Here is an 11,220-nt window from a genome sequence, read left to right as displayed (position 1 = left end):
ATAGGACGACCTTATGATTTACTAATTCCACTAATGGGTATTTACCCAAAGAAAACAAAAACACTAATCTGAAAAGATATATGCACCCCTATGTTTATTATGGCATTATTTACAATAGCCAAGATATGGAAGCAGCCCAAGTGTCCAGCCATAGACAAATGGATAAAGAAGATATGGTATATAAGATGTATATACAATGGAATATTACCCGACCTTAAAAAAAAAAAAAGAATGAAATTTTGCCATTTGCAACAACATGGATGGATCTAGAGAGTATAATGCTAAGTGAAATAAGTCAGAGAGAAAAACAAATACCATATGATTTCACTCATATGTGGAATTTTAAGAAACAGATGAAAAAAGGGGGAGAGATACAAAAAACAGACTCTCAAATATAGAGAACAAACTGGTGGTTACTGGAGGGGAGGGAGGGGACGGGTGAAATAGGCAAAGAGGAGCAAGAGTACTTACTGAGTACTGAGTAACATATGGAATTGTTGAATGCCTTTAATGTACATCTGAAACTAATATAACACTGTATGTTAATTATACTGGCATTTTTTAAAGCCTCAAATTCAGAGAATTCCTAAAGCAAAACAAAAACAAAATAAATAAATATCTACAACACTTGTGGAAAAATCTTAAGTTTCCCAGTGTAAACACTATAAATATATAGCGTAAATAAATATAGGGTATAGTATACATAACTACACAAATGGTTTGAATACACTTATAGTCAAATAGATGTGCCCAAAAGCACTCCATTCTAATATCTCCTTTGTCTAACCCTCTCTAAAATTTTATTTTTATTTTATTATTTTTTTATTGTTTATTTATTTTGAGAGAGAAGGAGAGTACTCACGAGTGGGGGAGGAGCAGAGAAAGAGAATCCGAAGCAGGCTCCGTGCTGTCAGCATGAAGCCGATATGGGGCTCAAACTCACAAACCATGAGATCATGACCTGAGCTAAAACCAAGAGTCTGACACTTAACTGACTGAGCCACCCAGGCGCCCCCCACCGCCTCTAAAATTTTAAAAGCCTCTCAGTGTGAAATCAATAAAAGGACAAAATACACAAAAAACAAAACAGCACATGGGACTGGAATTTGGTGACAAGCCTCCTTCCAGTTCTAATGGTCCAGGACATTGAATGTTAGAACTGATTTTTGGGTTGCTGCCTGCCCATACCCTCTGTAAGGTGGGAATGGTGATTTCAAACTGACTCTGTCTCAGGATCTCTCTCTCTCTCTCTCTGTGTGTTTCTTATTCTCTCTCTGATTAGGCATTCCTGCAATTTCTTCAGGGTTCTTCATTCTACCTGCATCCAGCCTATGGGTCCCTGTGTCCGTATAACAAATGTGCAGTAAAAGGACGTTGTAAGCATGCAAGGCACTCTCCGTTTGTCCCTCCACTTCCCCCGCCCCCCATCATGTAAATCACTTATCTTCGTTTCATTAAGGTCTTGTTCTTTTGTTTGGAACACATTCTTCTGTGTCTTTACTCTTCCTAGACTCTCTGTGTTGGTTTCTATGCATTAGAGAAAACAGCTACCTCTCCCGGTCTTGGCTTGGTGTAGGATTAACCTTATCAGCCAACTCTGCCCTATCTCTTGGTTGTCTCTCAAACCTTGGTGATTGGCCAAGTAGCCTGTTTTATTTTTAGTGGCTCCTAGTAGTTGAGGGTGTGCCAGGACCTGTCAGTGTCCCGAAGGGGAGGATCTCAGTCAGCATCTAGATTCAGGCTGATTGGAAGCCTGACCCTCAGGCAGCAGCTTTTAAACATGTACAAATACACCTCTTTCAGGGGAAGATGGGCCTTTCTGTCTGCTTCCTCTGGGTTGAGCCCTGGGGTGACAGCCAGGGGAGAACTGTTTATTTCTTTGATCCTGTCCTGTTGAACCTGTGAACATAAGCCCCACTGGCCACCAGAGCCAGACTATCAAAAGATGTGTCCTCCGGGCAGTAGATACAAAAGCCAGGGCACTGGACACATGCAAAATCTGATTCTATTTCCTTCCGAAGAAGGAAACATTGAAGCTCAGAATGCTGAGGTATGTTGAATATTCAACCTCCTGATTCTGATGGTACAAGCAACCCGGATCTGGAGCTTCTTTGGGGTAGAATCTCTTTCCTCCCTTAGCCAAGCCAGCATTTCTCTGCCCAAGAAATAGTGAATTAACCTAGTTAACCCTGTAGTTGTATAACTAACACCATAATGAACATACAGAACAGTTTCATTACTGTCCCAAATTCCCCGGTGCCCCCCAGAGCTGACTTTTGATAAACAAGTTTTTTTTTATTTTTAATTTTTTTAAATGTTTTTATTTGAAGGAGAGAGAGGGAGACAGAGCATGAGCAGGGGAGGAGCAGAGAGAGAGGGAGACACAGAATTTGAAGCAGGCTCCAGGCTCTAAGCTGTCAGCACAGAGCCCGATGCAGGGCTCGAACTCACAAACTGTGAGATCATGACCTGAGCCAAAGTCGGACGCTTAACCGACTGAACCACCCAGGCGCCCCTTTAACTTTTTAATTAAAAACATTTTTTTAGTGTTTATTTTTTGAGAGAGAGAGATAGTGCAAGTGGGGGAGGGGTAGAGAGAGAGGGAGAGAGAGAGAATCCCAAGCAGGCTCCGCACCATCAGCACAGAGCTCGATGCAGGGCTCGAACTCATGAACCATGACATTATGACCTGAGCCGAAATCAAGAGTTGGACGCCTAACTGGCTGAGCCACTCAGGTGTCCCAATAAACAACTTCTTAATGAAGCTCAATTTATCAATTTTTTTCTTTAATGAACCATATTTTTCCTTTTCCAGGTAGATTTGCCTACCACAAAGTTACTTTTTGCTAGAATCTTTATTGTTCTGGCCTTTCATATTTAAATCTGGGATTCATTGTGAATTAATTTTTCTGTATGGACTCCATCTGACATAGCACCAAGGGTAGAAAAGGTGACTCTTTCTCTGTTACAGTTCACGGACATCTTTGTCGAAAATCAGGTGATCGTCATATATGTTGGTCTATTTGTGGATTCAGTATTATGTTCCATTGATCTATTTAAGTAATAAATTTATTCCCTTCCTCATGGAGACAGGGGGAAGATTATCCTAATCAGATAGGGACTGAGAGGACAGGAGGCAGGTTTGCAGTATTTTAAGGTTCCATCTACTTCTGGATCACCTGGATGTGATTTCTGGTGTGCACCTTGAGATGTCCCAGCTAAAAGTGTAGTGCATTTATAAGGGTCTCTATGCTTTGTTGGGTCTTGAAATTTGATGTTTTCCTTTTTAGCCCTGAGAGACTGTGGGATATTTTAGAGGCTTTCTGTCCAACTTTTTTTTTTTAATGTTTATCATTTTTGAAAGACAGAGAGAGAGAGCGCAAGCCAGGGTGGGGCAGAGAAAGAGGGAGACACAGAATCCGAACCAGGCTCCAGGCTCTGAGCTGTCAGCACAGAGCCCGATGTGGGCTCGAACTCACAAACCGTGAGATCATGACCTAAGCCGAAACCAGACATTTAACCGACTGAGCCACCTAGGTGCCCCAAGCTTTCTGTCCAACTTCTTATTCCCCTACTCAGTGCAGTGCAAGAATTTGGCAAACGCCTCCAGAGAAAGGAGAAACCAAGTCATACGTTGGAGTCTCATCCTCCTTCCTCCTTTCCCTGGAATATTGGCCACCTGAATCCTGGCTTCCATGCCATCCACAAATTCCGGTCTGCCACTTCATTTTGCTTATTCCTCTGACCCGTAGCAACAATTCTACCCAGATCTCTGTGTGCCTGGGTTTTCAGGCTCCCTCACGCTATTATCAACAGTCCAGCATCAATAGGCAAAAATTAGATAAAGAATTTTAGCTCCCACTCTGGTCCACTTCCTTTTGACATCTGCCCACTCAAATCCTAGTTACCTAGGCAGCTCTCTGATGATGTCATATAAATTCATTTCTTAAAATCTTATTTCCCTTTTAATCTGGTTTTCATGGGAGCATGAGTTTTCCACCAACCATTCCATCATCGCCAGAAAAGGATGTCTGGGTTCCTGGTTTAAATGATGTCTATATACTGATGACTCCTCTATTTATATATCTGTCCCAGGCATCTAATGTGAGTTTAAAACTGTGTAACCTGTTGTCTCCTTAACATTTGTACTTGATGTTTAAAAGGCATCTCCAACTTCCTGTTTAAAACCATATTCTTTCTGGTCCCACGGATGTACATTTCCTGTGTCCCCGTGCATAGTGAATGCCCCTTGCATTCTATTCTCTTGCTCAGGCCAAAAATCTCAAAGTTTTTCTTGACTTCTGTTTGCTTGTGACCCTCATCTTCCCTTGTAGTACCCCATCTCTGCCTTCATATCTCAGCTCAAATATTACCTCCACATAAAGTTTTTCCTAAAATAAAAAAAAATTGTTTTCCCTAAAATAACACTTTCCATCAAGTGTGGCCCCTTTAAAAAAATCTTTCTTAGAAGTTGTGGTTTATATATACAATGGAATACTACATGGCAACTAGAAAGAATGAAATATGGCCTTTTGTAGCAATGTGGATGGAACTGGAGAGTGTTACGCTAAGTGAAATAAGTCATACAGAGAAAGACAGATACCATGTTTTCACTCTTATGTGGATCCTGAGAAACTTAACAGAAGACCATGGGGGAGGGGAAGGGAAAAAAAAAGGTTATAGAGGGAGGGAGCCAAAACATAGGAGACTCTTAAAAACTGAGAACAAACTGAGGGTTGATGGGGGGTGGGAGGGAGGGGAGGGTGTGTGATGGGTATTGAGGAGGGGACCTGTTGGGATGAGCTTTGGGTGTTGTATGGAAACCAATTTGACAATAAATTTCATATTTAAAAAAATCTTTCTTAAAGTTTATTTACTTATTTTGAAAGAGAGAGAGGGAGAGGGAGAGGGCGTGTTCGTGAGTGGGAGGGGGCAGAGAGAGGGAGAGGTTCTGCACTGAGCCCAACGTGTGACTCGAATTCACAAACTGTGAGATCATGGCCTGAGGTGAAATCAAGATTTGGATGCTCAACCGGCTGAGACACCCAGTTGCCCAAGTATGGCCCTTTTTGCTATTTTGTCTTCATACTTTTAACAGCACCTGTAATTCACTTTTAAATAAATTATTAGGTACATTTATTTGCTTATCTGTTTATTGTGTCTCTCCCTCAATGGAATATAATTTCTTGGATCAAAGGAATCTCTCTCTGACTCACTTTTGAATCAACCAAGTCCAGGCTTGTTTCTGGAAACAGGAGATTTAATTATAATCCAATGAATGAAGGAATGGCTGGATATATTTTAAGCTGATGGGAACAGCGAGTACCCTGATGCCACAGTCGCTAACAACCATGGCTGACACGGAAGGGCTCCTGCTTGATGTAAGGACAAACACAAATGAGAGATGAGACTTAATTTTCCCTGTTGAAAACGAAGGAGAAGATTTCCTTCCCTTCCCTTTTTACCAGAGCATTAACTTTGGAAATTTGGCAACTGTATGTCCTTTCTCTCTCTCTTTGAAGTGTATAAAATCTTTTTAGAGGTTAAATGAGACTCTTGCCAGAGTACCCTTACCGTGACGGGCACTGAGTAATGTATAGAATTGTTGAATCACTATATTGTACACCTGAAACTCATACAACACTACATGTTAAGTATACTGGAAAACAACAAACAAATAAGATTCTTTTCAGCTTTAAGACCCAGGTAGGTCTTTATGACCAAGGTAGGTCTTTCTCAAGGACCTGGGAGCCAGGTCTTTGAAATGTAAACATCCAGGGAGATAGTACCCCTATCTCACAGTTTCTGTGGGAGGGCAGGAGCCTAACTTCGGTGGGTACCTTGCTCCCAGTTGAAAAAGTATCTCCTTTCATGAAGAGTTTATTTTTCCTTTGTATGAAACCAATGAACCAACACAGATGTTTACCCCATTACCAGGTGAACTTAGGGTGAACCATGTAATAAATGGTGCTGTCATGTCTTCTTGCTGGATGACTAGTCATTTATTGTCTATCTTGAGAACATGTATGTAATGGGTATCTGCTGGGCCACATCAAAGGGTGAGACTTCTTTCTGTCTTTGTAATCTCTTCATGGATTGCCTGTGATCCACACCACATTCTTTCTGGCTTGATACTTATTCAACAATAAAATTCTCTTTTCCTTCTAAATTTTTTTTTTAATATTTATTTTTGAGAGAGAGAGACAGACAGACAGAGTGTGAGTGGGCAAGGGGTAGAGAGAGAGGGAGACACAGAATCCGAAGCGGGCTCCAGGCTCCCAGCTGTCAGCACAGAGCCCAACACGGGGCTTGAGCTTACAAGCTGTGAGATCATGACCTGAGCTGAAGTCAGACGGTTAACCGACTGAGCCACCCAGGTGCCTCTCTTTTTCTTCTACCTTTGTGGAGAGGCTTCCTGGGTTGGGAGATTTTTTTTTTTTTTAAGATTTTTATTTTAAGTAATCTCTATATCAAACTCACAACCCCAAGAGCAAGACTGCATGCTCCACCGACTGAGCCAGCCAAATCTGCCCCTGGGAGATTTTGTTTTTAATTACACTTCTCTGATGCTGACAAAGGTGGGGGGAAATTACTTCTTGTGAGGATATGTGAATTTTAGACATATTCCAAACACGCTTGTTTGTCTCTGAAGCAATAAGCCAAAGGGCAAGATAAACATCAACACATCCAACCTAAATGAAGAATGAAGTAACAATTACAGATCCAGATATTTACGTGGGAAGACATTTGGTCATGTTGCATATTTTCCCATCCTTTCATGAGAATAAATACAGGAGAATTAGATATTTCTGCTCAAAGAATAAGACAAAATATCCAAGAATATAAAATACATATTGCCACGCAATCCCAGCCTATTTCCTATCTTTTTCTGAACAGATCAACATTTTTCAGAAAAATATTTGATAAGCACATGGAGTTCAAGATGAGGCCTCCATGGGACTTTCTCAACTGTCAGTTACTGAACAGCCTTATAAAGAAAACAGACTTTTGCTGTTCTAGGGGAAGGTATGCAAATTAGGGAAGTGCTTAATTATAGATGACTGGTAAAAATTTGAATGCTAATGAGTAGTTGTTTCTGGGGAGAGAAAGAGAAAAGTCTAGTCTGGTAAAAAATGGGTATGATTATCTATGCCTCCTTGTATGGGGGGGAGGGGGCTCCTTTACAGGGAGACTTTGTAGCTCTGCCCATCAAGATGGGCCAGTTTCTCTGGACTTTGTGACTTTCTTTGGCCAGCAGTCACCCTCAGGACGAGGTGTGACAGTCCATGGGCCCTCAGATGAGCAAGGGTGAGTGATCCCTCTAAATTATGGAAGGGGAAGATGGTTTTGCCATATTCCTCCATATAGCATCTACTCTGCTGTTGAAATTTGATTTCACTGTTTTTCTGGTGGAAAATTCTGCCCATCCATAGCAAACTGGTATTTAAAACATCTTTTGGAGGTACCTATGATTTTCTAAGGTCTTTTTTTTTCTAATATCAGCCTTTAAAAAATTATAATTCTACTTTATGATTGATATACTTTCTCTCATACAGAAAGAGACATGTAATTTAGGAAAACCTGTAATTTCTCTCTATAATTAGATGTTTCAGTCTATCTCAATTTGGTCAGCTTCACCTTCCTAGTGAAAGAAAATCAGCAGCTCTTAAACCATGCAAGTGTAAATGCCCATGGCTAACGTATATGATCTCATAATCTTAAAGTGTCCTGTTAAACACTTTCCAATGAGAAAATATCTTTTCCTAAAATTAATAAGGGTTTGGAGAAAATATGATTCTCTGAACTTGCTCTAAACAGCGTGGCAAGTTTCTTAGGTCCCCAATAAGAGGAATAGAGTACTTCTACTGATGGTCCTTTTGGAGATGGAACCTCTGGTTCTTCTACTAGATTGCATCGAGGGGCACCTGAATGGCTCAGTCGGTTAAGCGTCTGACTTCAGCTCAGGTCATGATCTCACAGTCTGAGAGCTGGAGCCCCACGTTGTGCTGACAGCTCAGAGCCTGGAGCCTGCTTCGGATTCTGTCCCCCTCTCTCTCTGCCTCTGCATCCCCCCCCCCACTTGCACTCTGTCTCTGTCTCTCTCTCTCAAAAATAAACATTTAAAAAAATTTTAGATTGCATTGAGCTATGTGTCATACACGCCTGTTGCCCCTTTTACACCCCCTGGGCCCACCCAAGTTCACCTGCAACTATAAAGATAAAGCAAGAGGACTTCCCAATGTGCTATCATCTTTACACATCCCAGGTATGGGCATCTTTTCTCTGCCTGAGGCTTTCTAGTACTTGAGGGGTCCTTGCATGGCTGCACAGACAGCTATCAGGGATACAGGAGTAAAAGCTTCTGAGGGTAGTCCTCACACACTGGGGCACGGGAGTTGGTGGGTAAATGTTTCAGCCTCACACACTGACCTGGGATGCTTCTGAGTTTGCTCTACACAGCTTCTCAGAGATTCCCTCATTGGGAGACAGCACAGACCTGCTCAGGAAAGCCACAGTGGATGACTTTTCTATCTTCCTGGTCTCGTTTTCCCCTGATTCCTCATCCTCCTCCCCCTGCCCCTCACTGGGTACCATCTTCAAAATAAAGCATGCCATTTAATTCCTAGTCTCAGGATCTTTTGGGGAAAAGCAATTCTGAGACTATTGGTATAGCAACTGGTCAAGTGTCAGTCAGATGACAGTGAGGACTGTTTTGCTAGTATTAAGTGCCATGTTGGTAAAGACATGTGGTGGATGGGATGAGGTACAGATGGAAAGTGAAACACTAATTTATGCATTAGCTCTAGAATTTGAACTGTATGTGGGGAAAGTGATTGGAAGGTCCTAGAGTTGGATGTTTGGCTGATCATAACCTAAGGACATGCTGTGAGAACCAAAATCCTGCCATGACAGCATTTGAACAGATCTTTTCTTTCTTTCTTTATTTCTTTCTTTCTTTCTTTCTTTCTTCCTTTCTTTATGTTTGTTTATTTTTGAGAGACAGAGAGAGAGAGACAAAGCATGAGCCAGGGAGGGACAGAGAGAAAGGAGACACAGAATCTGAAGTAGTCTCCAGGCTCTGAGCTATCAGCACACAGCCCACCATGGGGCTCGAACTTAACAAGCTGTGAGATCATGACCTGAGCCAAAGTCGGACGCTTAACCAACTGAGTCACCCAAGGGCCCCCAGATGCTCATTTCTTGTAGCAAGAAGGCAAACTGCTAAGATTCAGGCCAGGATTTAATTACAAGGGCAGTGGAGTTAAAAGGATGTCAATGCACAGAACTTCCAGGTCTTCTCTGCTAAATTAGGACATTAAAGTTGATGGAGTAAGACCGGATCTTCCTGAGACCACTGAACCCTTAGATTCCCCTAAAAACCCCCTGGGTCTACAGAAGTAATTGCCTTACCTTTGTGAGAGGAGAGCAGGCTCCCACTATCCTGTGGCCGTACAAAGGCCTCCTGAAGTGGCTGCCCCACAAGAGGATGTCTGCCCAACTCCAGTTCCACTCATGCCCCCTTCGTGGCCTCTAGGCCAGGAACTAAGTTCAGGTCTCAGCAGAGCCCTGGTGAGGAAAGAGCTGATTTACCAAATGAGCTGTGTGGTGTGTTGTCATTTGTATTGTCTCATCTGTATTGTTGGGCACTGGGGAACAGATGCAGAAGTGGATTGTGAGGGTTTTCACCTGCTGGAGAAAAGGCTGGGCACAGAAGTACTTCTTGATATGAGGGCACTCGCAATAGCTCAGGATTTGACATCGTGTAAAGACATATGACATTGGCTCTTGACCCCACTGGGAGAGCTCTTTGGATATTTGACACGAGGATGCCACGGTAAATGAGTTGGAAATGCTGGAATTGCCTTGGCAAATAGTGAGGGTAAGAGTTTCAGCAAAGGGATGTATAAGAATTGAATTATTAGGGGTGCCTGGCTGGCTCAGTCAGAAGAGCACGCGACTCTTGATATCGGGTTCGTGAGTTCAAGCCCCATGTTGGGTGTAGAGATTACTTAAATAAATACAACTTTAAAAGAATGAATTGAATTATTATGTGATTACAGAGAACCCACTAGAATGGTCCTGGAGCTGATTATGATTACTATAACCCAGCTGAGTATCGTCCTGGAGAGGGACCAGAGGTCACGTCTCTCACAAAAGCAAACCAGAATGCATGAGTCAGATAGGCACCAACATCACTGAGAAGCTCAGTGGCAAGATTTTGTCCTCTGAAGGTCCTGGTGAGGACAGGAAAGTGGCTACAGAAGTGGGCTCCCTAGCATCAGTGGGGACGATAAGATTCCATACAACAGGAGCCAGATGGTCACAGCTCACTGTCAGAAGCCAGATGGGTGTGAACACTGTGAGAGGAAACAAGTCTGGCGTTGCCACCTGGGGGCCTCGATCCACAAGGATTTGTGTCAGTGACAAAAAGGTATGAGATAGGACGGGCAGCCATTGATGGCACTGCTTACCTTCTACAGACGAAATGATAAAGAATGGGATTGCAGAAGACTCAAGTCAGCAACTAAGCCGAAAACTGTGCGCCCTTACACAATTTTGATATCTAAACCAGATCACAGAATCCATTGCTTGAATGGGGACCTGGGTGTCCTTGAGAATGGAACCAACAGAGCCTCTGCAAGTATCAAAAACATATATTCGCCTAGCCTTTTGCCAATGTGACTGACCTATGACCATGGACCCAAGTAATTCTACAATGGGGAAAGAGGGACACCCAGGTATACTGAGGGCTGTTGGATATAGACAATGAGCTTGCCCTATTATCAGGGTAACATAATAGGTATAAATTTCCAGTTACAAACTGAATAAGTCATGGGGATAAAAAGTACAGCGTAGGGAATACAGTCAATAATGTCGTATTAACTTTGCATGGTGACAGATGATAGCTACATTTGTGGTGAGCATTTCCTAAGTATATAATTGTCGAATCACCACATTGTACACCTGAAACTAACATATTATATGTCAACCACACTTCAATTTAAAAAAAAAAAGAAAAATCAATCACAGCCCTCGTGTTAAACTGAGGCATATGGAAACCAAATGATACACAGCTCAAGTCCATCTTATACTGGATCCGATGGTTCTGTGAATTTACCTCATGGTCATTTCTCTGGTCTGTGACTGATTGGCTACACCTGGCTGCTGGCAGAGCCCACATGCCAGCTCTATGGCCTGGAAAGTAAAATTCACTGTGGT

The sequence above is a fragment of the Lynx canadensis genome, chromosome A2 (assembly GCF_007474595.2).
Source record: "Lynx canadensis isolate LIC74 chromosome A2, mLynCan4.pri.v2, whole genome shotgun sequence".
Classification (NCBI taxonomy): Eukaryota; Metazoa; Chordata; class Mammalia; order Carnivora; family Felidae; genus Lynx; species Lynx canadensis.
The sequence above is the reverse complement of the archived record's forward strand: the minus strand, read 5'-3'. Positions refer to the sequence as shown.